The sequence below is a fragment of the Rhinichthys klamathensis genome, unplaced genomic scaffold (assembly GCF_029890125.1).
Source record: "Rhinichthys klamathensis goyatoka isolate OS25496 unplaced genomic scaffold, OSU_Roscu_1.1 h1tg000011l_1, whole genome shotgun sequence".
Classification (NCBI taxonomy): domain Eukaryota; kingdom Metazoa; phylum Chordata; class Actinopteri; order Cypriniformes; family Leuciscidae; genus Rhinichthys; species Rhinichthys klamathensis.
In genome coordinates this window covers 9235001-9252500 of record NW_026606564.1, presented here as the reverse complement: position 1 = coordinate 9252500, position 17500 = coordinate 9235001, and the positions used below count along the sequence as shown (strand labels likewise).

Genomic DNA, 17500 nt, shown 5'->3' with positions numbered 1-17500 from the left:
AAACATAATTTAGACAAACATCTCTACATTACATATCTTTCAGTTACATACATAATTTAGAAAAACTCTTCACTTCCCGGCAGCTTCCACATCAATTCTTTTAAAACACAACAAACTTTTGGGGTAAAAACATTATAAAAAGCATGCAACATATTTTCACCTTTAAAATACACATACAATCTTTCAATATATAATTCAGTTTTCCTTTTAAAGACAGTCCACACATCCAACACAATTTTTTCCTTTTTAGCCACAGTTCTTCTCTCCCATATTGCACTTTTCATTAGCATTACACACAGATTTATAAAACTTTTGTTTTGACACTTCTTTTCCCAACCAAACATCACAACTCTATTCCATTCCATTACATTTTCATCCCACTCCTCAGTCAAATCTTTAATTAAAACTTTGCATTTCCTTAAAAATTCCTCCAATTCTTTACCATATAAAAACATGTTTAAGATCCACTCTTCCTTTTCCTGGCACACTTTACACAGATTGTTTTGTTCAATTCCTATTTTGTTTAAAATTGCCTCAGTAAAAACCACTTTATGTCTTATAAAATATTCCAAACATCCCAATTTAGTTTCCACATACCTCCCCCCCATGTTTCTCCATATACATGCTTCTTTTAAATCTTTGAATTTCTGCATCCAGTATCGATTTACAATCGGCTCCTTAAAAACAAAATCTCTAAAAACACCATAAAACATCTTCACCGTACATGTTTTAAAACCATACAATTTTTCTCCCAACTTCACATACACTTCTTTTTCAGTTGTCCCCTCTTCCATGCTTTCAATTCTGTTTATCCAGTCTTTGGGTATTGCCTTTCTTATTATTTCATATTTGTTTATTATCTCTTGTCTGCTAAAATCCTCCTTTGCCTCCTCCATTACGTCCACAATATACTGCACTGGTAAAAAACCTTCTTTAAATTCATATAAAACATCTCTCACTCTTGTAATTCCCAGCTCCCACCATTTCTTAAAAAAAATCTCCTTTCCTTGATTTAAAATGCCGTTATTTAAGAATAAAGGCTGATTTAAAATGTTCTCTCTACCTCGTGGATTAAAATGTACATTACTTAAAAATTTTCCCCAGGCACTCATCAGTTCCTTATAAAAATCTGGCAACCCCTCTGTCATCCATTTCTTTGCTCTCATCCACAGTACATTATCTCCAAGTGTAAAATTCCCACATTTACTTAAAAAATATTCCATTGTCTTTTTCCACGCTGTTTTCTTTTCTTCGTCTAAATACTTTTGTATTATTTTTACTCTTAAACTATTCTTTCTTTGTTCAAAATCCATTAAGCCCAAACCTCCCTTCTCAACCTCTCCTATCAATGTATTGTATGCAATTCTTGCTGGCTTCCCTTCCCATAAAAAATCTAAAAAACATTTTTTCAGCCTTTTTTCTGCCCACAATGGCATAGATGACACATATAAAACATACCATAATTTTGAAACCATTAAAACATTCAGAATTAAAACCTTCCCCTTCAAAGTTAAAGTTCTCAGTTTCCAAAAAATCATCCTCCTTTCAATGCCCCCTAATAATTCCTCCCACATTGCTTCTCCTACCTTCTTTTCATCCATTCCCATTAAAACCCCTAAAATCTTTATTTCTTTTGTTTCCTTAAATGCAAAACTATTTGTCAATTCTTTTGCCCCACCAAATCTCATGTACACTGTTTTGTCTGCATTTACTTTTGCTCCTGATCCCTTACAAAACACGTCTACGATTATCATTGCTTTTTTCACACTCTCTAGATCCTTTACTATCATTGTAGTATCATCCGCATATTGAAATATTTTGTTCTTTTCTCCCCCAACACTTATTCCCTTAATTCTCTTTTCCTGTTTTATGGCCAGACCTAGCGGTTCAGAAACTAAAGAATATAAAAGAGCTGAAAGTGGACATCCTTGCCTTATTGATCTAGTTATTTTAAAACACTCTGTTAAAAAGCCATTACATTTAATTTTTGTTACTGCGCCTTTGTATAAAATTTGTATCCATTTAATAAAATTCCCTCCAAATCCCAAACTTTTTAAAATATCAAATAAAAATTCATGTTCCACTCTGTCAAACGCTTTTTCAAAATCTAAACTAATTATATAACCTTCTTTGTTCTTGTCATTTATGTATCTTATTGTATCTTTTATACTTATTGTTGTGTCTGCAATGTCTCTTCCTTTCACTCCGTACGCTTGATTGGTTTTAATTATACTCGGCATTACTTCCTTCAATCTGTTTGCTAAAATTTTCAACAAAATCTTTAAGTCAGTATTCAACATAGTAATTGGTCTGTAATTCTTCAAATCCATCTTCTCTCCTTTTTTATTGTATATCAAACTCATTAAACCCATTCCCATTCTTTGATTCAGTTCTCCTTTGTTAAAAACATCTACATATACTTCTTTTAAAATGCTAGTTAAAAAATCTTTTAAAACTATATAAAATTCACTCCCCAAACCATCTATACCCGGACTTTTCTTTTTGTTTAATTCACTTATTGCTCTTTTTATCTCTTCGTCTCTTATCTCTTCATCACAGTCTTTTTTGTCTTGTTCCCCAACTGTTGTTTTTATTTGTTTCAGTAACTCCAGTTTCTCTTCTTCTTTCACTCCCTCTGCACTAAACAAATTCTCATAGTATGCTTTTATTTCTTTTAGAATTTCCTCGTTTGTTTCCACAACTACTCCATTATTTCCTCTTATTTCTTTTATCATTTTCGCTTTCCCTCTACTTTTTTCTAGATCGAAGAAAAACTTTGTACATTTTTCACCCTCCACCGTGTATTTTGACTTACTTCTTAGTCTAGCTCCTTCATATTTCTCCTCTTCCATTTCTTTCAATTTTCCCTCTAATTCTTTTATTTTTTGTATATCTTCCCCATTCTCATTTAATTCTTTTTTCAAATTTTCTCTTATTTCTCTCTCCTTGTTTCTCTTGCTTTTCTGTATTAGCTTGCAGTACTTGATTGTAAACTTTTTAACTAAATATTTTGTATTTTCCCACCATATTCTTTTATCTTCACTGTACATTTCGTTCTTCTTTTCTGTTTCAATAATTTCTTTAACACTTAAGACATAATCTTCATTCTTTAAAATCTCTGTATTTAAAACCCATACTCCCGGCCCTTTTTTCATTGAACTCCAGTCTAGGTGCATAAAAATTGGTTTATGGTCACTTAGGCTTGATAACTCATATTTCATACTACCAATAAATCCTTCCACATTCCTTGTACATAATATAAAATCAATTCTTGTTTTACACATAAAATTCCCCACTAATTGCCTCCTTGAATATTCTCTAATTTTTCCATTTCTTTCTCGCCATATATCAACCATGTTGTTTTCTTCCATTAATAATTTCAACTCTTTTCTTCCTTTGTCACTTTTAAAAACCATTCCCTCACCCATTTCAATTTTGCTAAAAACAGTATTAAAATCACCCATCATAATGACTTCTTTGTAATCCTTTAAAAATTCTCTTAACATACTAAAATACTCTTTCTTTTCATTTTCTTCATTTGGCGCATGAACATTAACCACAACTATTGCTTTTCCTTCAAAAATCATTTCTACCACCATACATTTCCCTTCTTTATCATTGTATATTTTCTTACATGTTACACCTCTGTTTTCCTTTATTAAAACCGCTACACCTCTGCCCTGCCTATCATCCCCATTATTATATAAAATCTCTCCGTTCCATCTTTTTCTTATTTCAGTCATAAAACCTTCCCTCCAGTTGGTTTCTTGTAATAAAATCACATCTTCATTCTTGAACATTTCTTTCAGTTTCTCAAATTTTCTTACATCTAAAAGTCCTCTGGCATTAAAAGTAACACAACTAAAAGCCATTAAAAGAAAAACAAATAAATACTTAAAAACCATTAATCTTCATCTTCTCCCTCCAGATCCTTTAACACATCAAACCTATTTTCACTTTTATCTAAGATCTTTAAAATAGTCTTTTTCCTTGCGTTACTTATATTTGGTTTTACCTTTACTAGTCTTCTCCTTAATTGTCCTTTCCCCTCCCTGTCTTTGTCCATCGTTGTTTCTTCTTCACTTTCAGTCCCGCTTTGATCCTTCTTTTCATGTCCATCTTTCTCCTCATCATCCAGGTAACTTTTAGAATTGTCCGAAATGTCCATAACTGTCCCTTGATTGTCCTGCTCCATTGTTTGTTCTTTATCGTTCTCTTGTTCTCCTTCCTCTCTGATTCTCACTGCTCCTTCCATTTCTTGTTGTAGGCTTTCTTCCTGTTGTCCTTCATCAGTTTGTCCTTCCTCCTCGTTGTTTCCTTCATGCACCTGTCCGTCTACCTGATTTTCCCTACCTCCTTCCTCTTCCTCCATCCTACAGTCGCATTATTTAATGTTTCTCTGCAATCCGGGCACCTGACAGCATTGCAGTCTCGTGCAAAATGTCCCCTCTCCTCACATTTATAGCACTTGAACTCAGGGCAGTCTTTCAGTAGGTGTTCTGGGCTCGTGCACAGCCGACAGGTCTTCACCTGGTGACTGTGCACCACCCTAAAATACTGTGGCCCTTCCGCTGTTTCCATCTTAGTGCTATACGGCAGCGATGCCACCTCTTTGGGGAACCTCACCTTTAGGAACCTTGTTCCGTCCTCTATGTCAGTGCCCGGATAGCATCTTCTTTTTATTTTCGAGATGGGAGTAACTCTCCATCCTTCCAATTTTTCTAGAATTTCGTCATCATCAAGATAGACGGGCAGGTGCATGAAGGAAACAACATAGTCTCTGTTTTGCAAATTTTTCACTTCACATTTCACTCCTTTTATTTCCAGTCCATCAGTAAGTTTGTCACACATTTCTTCTTTTTCCATTGTCAGTTCATATTCCTTTCCTTGTCTTGGTCTTAGCGCTAAAATTCCACCATGTCCACATAATTCCGTTACAGCTTTAATGATATCCTCCGCTCTTACCTCGATCACGTTTTCCACATTCACAATCACTGTAGCCTCTTTTAAATATTTCCTTTCGCTGTTTTTGTCTCTCACATCTCGTGTGTTTCCATTCCTAACTCGTGGTCGATTATCCAGTCCATTGTCGATTGCCGTGCGTTTTTTTTCTGCCAGTCCATTGTCGTTTGCCTTGGGTGTTCCTCCTGCCAGTCCATTCTCTTTTGCCGTGCGTGTTCCTCCTGCCAGTCCATTGTCGTTTGCCGTACGTGTTCCTCCTGCCATTCCAGTGTCGATTACCATGCGTCTTCCTCCTGCCAGTCCAGTGTCGATTGCCGTTAATCCGTCCATGCTTGCAAAAAAACAAAAACAAAAAACCACCCTCCAGCCAGCCAAAGCTGCTGTAAGGTGGTTTGAAAAAGCGAAAAAACAAACAAAAAGCGAACTTAAAGTAACAAAAACTCACAAAACAAACAAATAGAAAAAAACAAAATGGGGGAGAGCCTTCCTCTCCCAACTACTGCCACACAACTTCCTGCTACCACTAGGGCGTGCTCAAGGTGGTATGGCCGTAAGCGAAATCTGCTGCCAAAATTGGGCTTTTTGAAGAAACAAAGAGACTCTTTCCGGCTTTTTGAAGAAGCTCATTGACTCTTTTTTTTTTTTTTTTTTTTTTTTTTTACAATAAAGCTTACAGCACCTGGTATTCCCAGGCGGTCTCCCATCCAAGTACTAACCAGGCCCGACCTTGCTTAGCTTCCGAGATCAGACGAGATCGGGCGTGCTCAAGGTGGTATGGCCGTAAGCGAAATCTGCTGCCAAAATTGGGCTTTTTGAAGAAACAAAGAGACTCTTTCCGGCTTTTTGAAGAAGCTCATTGACTCTTTTTTTTTTTTTTTTTTTTTTTTTTTTTAACAATAAAGCTTACAGCACCTGGTATTCCCAGGCAGTCTCCCATCCAAGTACTAACCAGGCCCAACCTTGCTTAGCTTCCGAGATCAGACGAGATCGGGCGTGCTCAAGGTGGTATGGCCGTAAGCGAAATCTGCTGCCAAAATTGGGCTATTTGAAAGGTTAGAACATTAGTAAAGTAAACAATAAAGCTTACAGCACCTGGTATTCCCAGGCGGTCTCCCATCCAAGTACTAACCAGGCCCGACCTTGCTTAGCTTCCGAGATCAGACGAGATCGGGCGTGCTTTTTTTTTTTTTTTTTTTTTTTTTATTATCAAAAAGTACAAAAATAATATTTACAAAACAACAATAACTCAAATTCAAACCTTCATACCTATAACATTTTCAATCAGGCATCAACCACATAAGCCTTTAGAAACAAACCACAAGCCTATCAAAAAACAAAAAACAAAAACAAAGTATAACATCAACATTTTACCCAACCCATCATAATTCATATTAATCAAACTTCATACATAACCCTTTTCTCTCTTCTATACTAATCAGCTCATTCCCTTCCACAAACGCCATTTCAAATTCCTCTTTTGGTAAATATTTCCACATCAAATACACATTTTCCCTTAAAATTGATTTGAACATTGTCGATACATCCACTTTTTTCTTTTCATAATACGCCATATTCCTCCTCACCCATATCGCATATCTTGCATTACTTAATACTATGTTCCATAAATTCACCTTCCTATCATTTTTATTCACATTTATCCCAAACAAGAACAACTTTCTCCATTCATCCCCTGTCTCATCTTTTCCCAATCCTTTTTTCACCAACGCTTTAATTTTTGCATGAAATGCTTCCAGTTCTTTACAGTCAAAAAAAATGTGCATCAATGTTTCTGGCTCTATCCCACATACATCACATTCTCTTTTTACATTTCTGTTCATTTGGTGAATCACCACCTTTGTATAGACTCTGTTATGTCTTAATTTAAAGTCCAGGTTTTCACAGTTCAGTCCATTATATTTCACATTTAAATTACTCCAGATCACCTTTACATTCATTCCAGGGAATACCCTTGGCCACACTACCTCTGATGCAGGCGCCTTGATTTCCTTTTTCACCAACATCTTATAGACTGTTTTCACACTTAACTGACACAGAAACCTTTTTTCTTTATTATCCATAACATACATTTCAGGGAACCCCCAATCTCCTACTTTCACAGTCTCTCTCTCAATCCTTTGCACCCACCTTTCCGGAATGCTTGTTTTAATGTTTTCACATTCACAGTCCACTTTAGATTTCTCAATTTCATCATCCCATCCCACCACACAATCATATACAGCCCTATTTGGCAAAAAACCTGTAACATACTCATATGCCATGTCTTTCACCTTTCTCACTCCCGCTCTCATAAACAATTTATTATATAGCGTTTTCCCTCCCCTCTTAATTTTTGTGCTCAGAAATAACGGCTGGTTAAGCACCTGGTTTATGTTATCACATTCATAATCCACTTTATCCAAAAATTCAGCCCAGGCACTAAAAACCTCTTGATAAAACAATGGCATTTTTGCAGTCATAGGTTTTTTAAAGGCCATAAACAATCCTTCTTCACCACATCCTCCACCCTCATTTAAAAACTTCCTCATATACCCCTTCCACCCATACTCTACTTTGTCACACACATACTTTTTTATTGTTTTAACTCTTATTGCCTTCCTCTTTACCTCTAAATCTACCATCCTCAGACCTCCCTCCTTATAATCAGCAATCAATGTTTTTGTTGATATCTTAATACCTTTACCTCCCCAGACAAAAGCAATCACAGCCTCCTTTATCTCATTCAAGACCCAGTCCGGCAAATCAATTGCTCCCATCACATAGTTACACTTCGTAAATATTAATGAATTTGCCACAACTACTTTTCCTCTTAATCTCAGATCTCTTAACCTCCAAAAATTAAGCACTTGTTTAATTTTGTTTAAAACTCCTGTCCATGTAGCATCTCTAGCCTCTTTCGCATTCCCTCCTACACACACTCCTAAAATCTCTAAATAATCTTTCGTTATTTTAAAAGGAACATCTAACCCTTCTAAATCTACCCCTCCTCCTAAACTCATTATTTCTGACTTGTCAACATTTATCTTAGCACCTGAGGCTTTTCCATACATTTCCATCTGCATTTTTATTCTCCTCACACTCTCCATATCCCTGACTGTAAAGGTTGTATCATCCGCATACTGGTGAATTACACTTACTCCCCCGTATGGTATTTGAATACCTCTTATACCTTTATCCCTTTTAATCAGAGAAGCCAGTGGCTCCGCTATTATTGAATATAACAAAGCTGATAATGGGCACCCTTGTCTAACTGACCTTTCTAAAGGAAAGGAATCAGTTAAAATCCCATTAATTTTAACACAGCTTCTAGCATTTTCATATATTAACTTTATCCACCTTCTTATTTTATCTCCAAAACCATATTTTGCCAATGTCTGTTCAATAAAACTATGCTCTACTCTATCAAATGCTTTGTTCAAATCCACTGATAAAACCAACCCCCCCTTCCCATCTTTCCCCATGCTATCTACTACATCTCTTATTGTACATATAGTGTCCACAATATCTCTCCCCTTTATACTATATGCCTGACTCGGTGACACAATACTCCCTACCACCTGCTTCATTCTATTCGCTATAACTTTTGTTAAAATTTTATAATCAGAATTCAATAAACTCAAAGGCCTATAATTTTCCAGCTTCATCGGGCTTCCTTTATTCTTATATAAGATTGTTATCATTCCTAAACACATAGATTTCGGCATTTCCGACCTCTCTTCCATATCTTTATACACCTTTAGCAGCAATGGTGCTAAGGTCTCTATAAAAGTTTTGTAAAACTCATGGGTTAAACCATCCGAACCCGGACTTTTATTCTTTTTTGTCTGATTTATAGCACATTTTATTTCTTCAATCCCTATATCCCCCTCACACATACTCTTCTCATCCTCACCTAACTTCACATTCACAGCACTCAAAACTTCATCCACACACTCTTGTTTTACACCCTCTTTCTTAAATAATTCTCTATAAAAACCCTCCACTTCTTCTAATATCCCCACAAAATCATTAACTTTATCACCATTCTTATTTTCCAACTCTACTATCTGCTTTCTACTCTGCTTTTTATTTTCTAAATTGAGGAAGAATTTTGTACTCCTTTCTCCCTCCAAAGCATATTGAGCTCTACTCCTTATTATTACTCCTTTACTTTTCTCTTTCTCATACTCTTCTAATTCTGTTTTTAACTTCAAATAGCTTTCCTCACCATACCCTGGAGTGTTTTCTATTTTTTCCGCTTCCAAATTTAATGCATTTTCTAATGTTTCTGCTTTACTTCTCCTCATAAAATTCCTTTGTTTTGAATACCTAATACTTCTTTTTTTTATTTTCTCTTTCATTCCCTCCCACCACTCACATACATTTTCCTCAAACAACGGGTTCTGCATCTCATAGTTTATACATTTAACAATATTTTCTTTATACGCTTCTTCCTTTAACAAATTAGCATTTAAACACCACACTCCACCTCCCTTCTTCTCCTCAGTTACACCCACCTTAACTGTCATCACAGCATGATCACTTAAGCTAACAAACTTATACTTCACATTTTTAACATATTTTAACATTTCTCTTTTTGTCAAACACAAATCTATACGGCTCTGTTTTAAGCTCCCCATCACCATTTGTCTTCTCGAAAATTCTCTCCTATATGGATTATCTTCCCTCCACACATCCACTATATCCTCATTCCGCATCCACTCCATTAAAATTTTTCTTGACCCATCAGATTTAAAATTGGCAGTGCTACAAGCATCCATCCTCGTGCACCACACATTGAAATCACCAACCACTATACACCTCCCTTTATATATTTTCTTCATTTCATTAAAGACTTCTTTTCTGTCCACCTCTATATTTGGTGCATAAATGTTTATAATCCTAAACAATTCATTGCAAAACATAAACTCAAGTCCTAATAATCTCCCACTTCCATCCTTATATATCTGTTTCACATTTTGTACTCTGTCTTTTTTAATCAGAATAGCCACTCCACAGGCTTTTATATTTCCATTACTCACATAAATTTCTCCCTCCCATCTCTTTTTTATATTGTCCATTAAGTCCCCTGTCCAGTGTGTCTCTTGTAAGCATATCACATCCGCTTTTAATAGTCTCTTTACCTTCTCGAACTTGTTGAGGTCTCTTAACCCATTACAGTTCAAACACACTATGTGCATAATACCCCACATAGTAATAAACAAAAATTTTAAAAGATTTATACCCATTCAAATTAAACAGTGCTCTTACTTTCTGCCTCATGCGTTTCTGCCATTTTCTTCTTTCTTTTCTTTGTCATACTCTTCTCCTCAGACAGGTCCATATCCTCCTCCACGCTTGACACAGGATTCTCTGGCATTTCTTTCTCCTTTCTCCCCCCCTCGTTCTTCTTCACTCTTTTTTCCTCACAATGCTTTCCTCCTTGACTTTTGGCATCGTCTCCTTCTTCACTACCACTTTCTTCCATCTTTCTTCCTCCATCTTCACACTCCAGACCTCGAGGAACCATCTCTTTACTTGTTGCGTCCCCTCTCTTCACTCCATCTCTCATCCTCCGCCCCGAGCGCCTCTCCTCTTGGCTGCTCCTACTCTCCATGTCCTCCGTTCTTTCCGCTCCCTCTTCCTCTGCCCCGGAGCTTTGACCGACGTCTCCTTCTGCGCTTCCCTCCTCGCCTCCTTCTCTTTCCTCCACCTCATACCGATCTGATATGTTCTCCTCATTGCACTCCTCTTCTATCACTGTCGGCATTTCACACATGCATCGTCCTGGCCGCATTCCACACTCGCCACAATTCTCTTCTTTGCACTCTCTTGCATAATGTCCTTGTGTGCCACATCTGAAACACCTAAAATTCGGGCAGTCTCTAACAACATGCCCCGGTTGTATGCAGAGACGGCAAACCTTCACTTGTCTATCATGTATAACTCTAAAATGTTCTGTGCCGCCAAGAGTCTCAAATTTTGTCGAATAAGGCAACGATTTGACTTCATTATTGAACTTCACTTTCAAAAACCTTGTCCCATCCGCAATGTCCGTTCCCGGCCACACTCTCCTCTTAATTTTAGATGCCGCTGTTACTCCCCATTCATTTAGCTTGTTCAAAATTTCTTCATCTAAAATGTACATGGGCAGTCCTAAAAAAGAAACAACCACCTCCATGCAATCCACCTCTTTTACCATCACCCGGCTGTTTCTGATCTTTAAGCCATCTAGAATTTTTTCCTTTGCCTTCGCATCCTCCATCGTCAACTCGTACTCCTTTGGAGTTTTATATCTGCATCCAATAACTCCTCCGCATTCTTCCTTCACTCTCTTCAAAAGTTCCATCATTGTAATTCTTTCTTCACCCTCTATCTCCACCAGCACCGTCAGCTCCTTGCCATAGTTGCGCTCTTCACTTCTCATGCTCCACATGCTTCGACCTCTTCCCGTCTCCTTTTGTCCATCCATTTCTCCTTTTCTGCTTCTGGAAGTATCTATCCCCAAACAGCAAAAGCTGTTTGAGGATTAAATTACTCCAAAATGCACGCTCTCCTTTCAAACAGTTGATCTTAATAGTTTGAAAAAAGAAATCCTTCGTCCGACCCAAACAAACACACTCACTTCTCACTACTTCACTCGCAATACCACTTCCTGTCTCCACCAGAGGGCGTGCTCAAGGTGGTATGGCCGTAAGCGTAATCTGCTGCCAAAATTGGGCTTTTTGAAGAAACAAAGAGACTCTTTCCGGCTTTTTGAAGAAGATCATTGACTCTTTTTTTTTCTTTCTTTTTTTTTTAACAATAAAGCTGACAGCACCTGGTATTCCCAGGCGGTCTCCCATCCAAGTACTAACCAGGCCCAACCTTGCTTAGCTTCCGAGATCAGACGAGATCGGGCGTGCTCAAGGTGGTATGGCCGTAAGCGAAATCTGCTGCCAAAATTGGGCTTTTTGAAGAAACAAAGAGACTCTTTCCGGCTTTTTGAAGAAGCTCATTGACTCTTTTTTTTTTTTTTTTTTTTTAAACAATAAAGCTTACAGCACCTGGTATTCCCAGGCGGTCTCCCATCCAAGTACTAACCAGGCCCGACCTTGCTTAGCTTCCAGATCAGACGAGATCGGGCGTGCTTTTTTTTTTTTTACCAAAAAGCTAACAGCACCTGGTATTCCCAGGCGGTCTCCCATCCAAGTACTAACCAGGCCCGACCCTGCTTAGCTTCCGAGATCAGACGAGATCGGGCGTGCTTTTTTTTTTTTTTTTTTTTATTAAGAAATTTCAATCAATAAAATACAATAAAAATTAATACAATAAAAAATACAAATTTTCCAAACATAATTTAGACAAACATCTCTACATTACATATCTTTCAGTTACATACATAATTTAGAAAAACTCTTCACTTCCCGGCAGCTTCCACATCAATTCTTTTAAAACACAACAAACTTTTGGGGTAAAAACATTATAAAAAGCATGCAACATATTTTCACCTTTAAAATACACATACAATCTTTCAATATATAATTCAGTTTTCCTTTTAAAGACAGTCCACACATCCAACACAATTTTTTCCTTTTTAGCCACAGTTCTTCTCTCCCATATTGCACTTTTCATTAGCATTACACACAGATTTATAAAACTTTTGTTTTGACACTTCTTTTCCCAACCAAACATCACAACTCTATTCCATTCCATTACATTTTCATCCCACTCCTCAGTCAAATCTTTAATTAAAACTTTGCATTTCCTTAAAAATTCCTCCAATTCTTTACAATATAAAAACATGTGTAAGATCCACTCTTCCTTTTCCTGGCACACTTTACACAGATTGTTTTGTTCAATTCCTATTTTGTTTAAAATTGCCTCAGTAAAAACCACTTTATGTCTTATAAAATATTCCAAACATCCCAATTTAGTTTCCACATACCTCCCCCCCATGTTTCTCCATATACATGCTTCTTTTAAATCTTTGAATTTCTGCATCCAGTATCGATTTACAATCGGCTCCTTAAAAACAAAATCTCTAAAAACACCATAAAACATCTTCACCGTACATGTTTTAAAACCATACAATTTTTCTCCCAACTTCACATACACTTCTTTTTCAGTTGTCCCCTCTTCCATGCTTTCAATTCTGTTTATCCAGTCTTTGGGTATTGCCTTTCTTATTATTTCATATTTGTTTATTATCTCTTGTCTGCTAAAATCCTCCTTTGCCTCCTCCATTACGTCCACAATATACTGCACTGGTAAAAAACCTTCTTTAAATTCATATAAAACATCTCTCACTCTTGTAATTCCCAGCTCCCACCATTTCTTAAAAAAAATCTCCTTTCCTTGATTTAAAATGCCGTTATTTAAGAATAAAGGCTGATTTAAAATGTTCTCTCTACCTCGTGGATTAAAATGTACATTACTTAAAAATTTTCCCCAGGCACTCATCAGTTCCTTATAAAAATCTGGCAACCCCTCTGTCATCCATTTCTTTGCTCTCATCCACAGTACATTATCTCCAAGTGTAAAATTCCCACATTTACTTAAAAAATATTCCATTGTCTTTTTCCACGCTGTTTTCTTTTCTTCGTCTAAGTACTTTTGTATTATTTTTACTCTTAAACTATTCTTTCTTTGTTCAAAATCCATTAAGCCCAAACCTCCCTTCTCCACCTCTCCTATCAATGTATTGTATGCAAATCTTGCTGGCTTCCCTTCCCATAAAAAATCTAAAAAACATTTTTTCAGCCTTTTTTCTGCCCACAATGGCATAGATGACACATATAAAACATACCATAATTTTGAAACCATTAAAACATTCAGAATTAAAACCTTCCCCTTCAAAGTTAAAGTTCTCAGTTTCCAAAAAATCATCCTCCTTTCAATGCCCCCTAATAATTCCTCCCACATTGCTTCTCCTACCTTCTTTTCATCCATTCCCATTAAAACCCCTAAAATCTTTATTTCTTTTGTTTCCTTAAATGCAAAACTATTTGTCAATTCTTTTGCCCCACCAAATCTCATGTACACTGTTTTGTCTGCATTTACTTTTGCTCCTGATCCCTTACAAAACACGTCTACGATTATCATTGCTTTTTTCACACTCTCTAGATCCTTTACTATCATTGTAGTATCATCCGCATATTGAAATATTTTGTTCTTTTCTCCCCCAACACTTATTCCCTTAATTCTCTTTTCCTGTTTTATGGCCAGACCTAGCGGTTCAGAAACTAAAGAATATAAAAGAGCTGAAAGTGGACATCCTTGCCTTATTGATCTAGTTATTTTAAAACACTCTGTTAAAAAGCCATTACATTTAATTTTTGTTACTGCGCCTTTGTATAAAATTTGTATCCATTTAATAAAATTCCCTCCAAATCCCAAACTTTTTAAAATATCAAATAAAAATTCATGTTCCACTCTGTCAAACGCTTTTTCAAAATCTAAACTAATTATATAACCTTCTTTGTTCTTGTCATTTATGTATCTTATTGTATCTTTTATACTTATTGTTGTGTCTGCAATGTCTCTTCCTTTCACTCCGTACGCTTGATTGGTTTTAATTATACTCGGCATTACTTCCTTCAATCTGTTTGCTAAAATTTTCGACAAAATCTTTAAGTCAGTATTCAACATAGTAATTGGTCTGTAATTCTTCAAATCCATCTTCTCTCCTTTTTTCTTGTATATCAAACTCATTAAACCCATTCCCATTCTTTGATTCAGTTCTCCTTTGTTAAAAACATCTACATATACTTCTTTTAAAATGCTAGTTAAAAAATCTTTTAAAACTATATAAAATTCACTCCCCAAACCATCTATACCCGGACTTTTCTTTTTGTTTAATTCACTTATTGCTCTTTTTATCTCTTCGTCTCTTATCTCTTCATCACACTCTTTTTTGTCTTGTTCCCCAACTGTTGTTTTTATTTGTTTCAGTAACTCCAGTTTCTCTTCTTCTTTCACTCCCTCTGCACTAAACAAATTCTCATAGTATGCTTTTATTTCTTTTAGAATTTCCTCGTTTGTTTCCACAACTACTCCATTATTTCCTCTTATTTCTTTTATCATTTTCGCTTTCCCTCTACTTTTTTCTAGATCGAAGAAAAACTTTGTACATTTTTCACCCTCCACCGTGTATTTTGACTTACTTCTTAGTCTAGCTCCTTCATATTTCTCCTCTTCCATTTCTTTCAATTTTCCCACTAATTCTTTTATTTTTTGTATATCTTCCCCATTCTCATTTAATTCTTTTTTCAAATTTTCTCTTATTTCTCTCTCCTTGTTTCTCTTGCTTTTCTGTATTAGCTTGCAGTACTTGATTGTAAACTTTTTAACTAAATATTTTGTATTTTCCCACCATATTCTTTTATCTTCACTGTACATTTCGTTCTTCTTTTCTGTTTCAATAATTTCTTTAACACTTAAGACATAATCTTCATTCTTTAAAATCTCTGTATTTAAAACCCATACTCCCGGCCCTTTTTTCATTGAACTCCAGTCTAGGTGCATAAAAATTGGTTTATGGTCACTTAGGCTTGATAACTCATATTTCATACTACCAATAAATCCTTCCACATTCCTTGTACATAATATAAAATCAATTCTTGTTTTACACATAAAATTCCCCACTAATTGCCTCCTTGAATATTCTCTAATTTTTCCATTTCTTTCTCGCCATATATCAACCATGTTGTTTTCTTCCATTAATAATTTCAACTCTTTTCTTCCTTTGTCACTTTTAAAAACCATTCCCTCACCCATTTCAATTTAGCTAAAAACAGTATTAAAATCACCCATCATAATGACTTCTTTGTAATCCTTTAAAAATTCTCTTAACATACTAAAATACTCTTTCTTTTCATTTTCTTCATTTGGCGCATGAACATTAACCACAACTATTGCTTTTCCTTCAAAAATCATTTCTACCACCATACATTTCCCTTCTTTATCATTGTATATTTTCTTACATGTTACACCTCTGTTTTCCTTTATTAAAACCGCTACACCTCTGCCCTGCCTATCATCCCCATTATTATATAAAATCTCTCCGTTCCATCTTTTTCTTATTTCAGTCATAAAACCTTCCCTCCAGTTGGTTTCTTGTAATAAAATCACATCTTCATTCTTGAACATTTCTTTCAGTTTCTCAAATTTTCTTACATCTAAAAGTCCTCTGGCATTAAAAGTAACACAACTAAAAGCCATTAAAAGAAAAACAAATAAATACTTAAAAACCATTAATCTTCATCTTCTCCCTCCAGATCCTTTAACACATCAAACCTATTTTCACTTTTATCTAAGATCTTTAAAATAGTCTTTTTCCTTGCGTTACTTATATTTGGTTTTACCTTTACTAGTCTTCTCCTTAATTGTCCTTTCCCCTCCCTGTCTTTGTCCATCGTTGTTTCTTCTTCACTTTCAGTCCCGCTTTGATCCTTCTTTTCATGTCCATCTTTCTCCTCATCATCCAGGTAACTTTTAGAATTGTCCGAAATGTCCATAACTGTCCCTTGATTGTCCTGCTCCATTGTTTGTTCTTTATCGTTCTCTTGTTCTCCTTCCTCTCTGATTCTCACTGCTCCTTCCATTTCTTGTTGTAGGCTTTCTTCCTGTTGTCCTTCATCAGTTTGTCCTTCCTCCTCGTTGTTTCCTTCATGCACCTGTCCGTCTACCTGATTTTCCCTACCTCCTTCCTCTTCCTCCATCCCACAGTCGCATTTATTTAATGTTTCTCTGCAATCCGGGCACCTGACAGCATTGCAGTCTCGTGCAAAATGTCCCCTCTCCTCACATTTATAGCACTTGAACTCAGGGCAGTCTTTCAGTAGGTGTTCTGGGCTCGTGCACAGCCGACAGGTCTTCACCTGGTGACTGTGCACCACCCTAAAATACTGTGGCCCTTCCGCTGTTTCCATCTTAGTGCTATACGGCAGCGATGCCACCTCTTTGGGGAACCTCACCTTTAGGAACCTTGTTCCGTCCTCTATGTCAGTGCCCGGATAGCATCTTCTTTTTATTTTCGAGATGGGAGTAGCTCTCCATCCTTCCAATTTTTCTAGAATTTCGTCATCATCAAGATAGACGGGCAGGTGCATGAAGGAAACAACATAGTCTCTGTTTTGCAAATTTTTCACTTCACATTTCACTCCTTTTATTTCCAGTCCATCAGTAAGTTTGTCACACATTTCTTCTTTTTCCATTGTCAGTTCATATTCCTTTCCTTGTCTTGGTCTTAGCGCTAAAATTCCACCATGTCCACATAATTCCGTTACAGCTTTAATGATATCCTCCGCTCTTACCTCGATCACGTTTTCCACATTCACAATCACTGTAGCCTCTTTTAAATATTTCCTTTCGCTGTTTTTGTCTCTCACATCTCGTGTGTTTCCATTCCTAACTCGTGGTCGATTATCCAGTCCATTGTCGATTGCCGTGCGTTTTTTTTCTGCCAGTCCATTGTCGTTTGCCTTGCGTTTTTCTCCTGCCAGTCCATTGCCGTTGCCTTGGGTGTTCCTCCTGCCAGTCCATTCTCTTTTGCCGTGCG

General features: G+C 36.4%; 3 non-coding genes across 3 annotated transcripts; all 3 read right to left on the bottom strand.

Moving 5' to 3' along the window:
- Positions 1 to 5629: 5629 nt before the first annotated feature.
- LOC130102554 (5S ribosomal RNA) lies at positions 5630 to 5748 on the bottom strand. Its single transcript, XR_008809231.1, has one exon. It is a non-coding gene; the product is annotated as a 5S ribosomal RNA (ribosomal RNA).
- Positions 5749 to 5862: 114 nt separating this feature from the next.
- LOC130102653 (5S ribosomal RNA) lies at positions 5863 to 5981 on the bottom strand. The gene has a single exon (XR_008809252.1). It is a non-coding gene; the product is annotated as a 5S ribosomal RNA (ribosomal RNA).
- A 5786-nt stretch (positions 5982 to 11767) lies between these two features.
- On the bottom strand, positions 11768 to 11886 carry LOC130102662 (5S ribosomal RNA). The gene has a single exon (XR_008809255.1). It is a non-coding gene; the product is annotated as a 5S ribosomal RNA (ribosomal RNA).
- Between the last annotated feature and the right edge of the window lie 5614 nt (positions 11887 to 17500).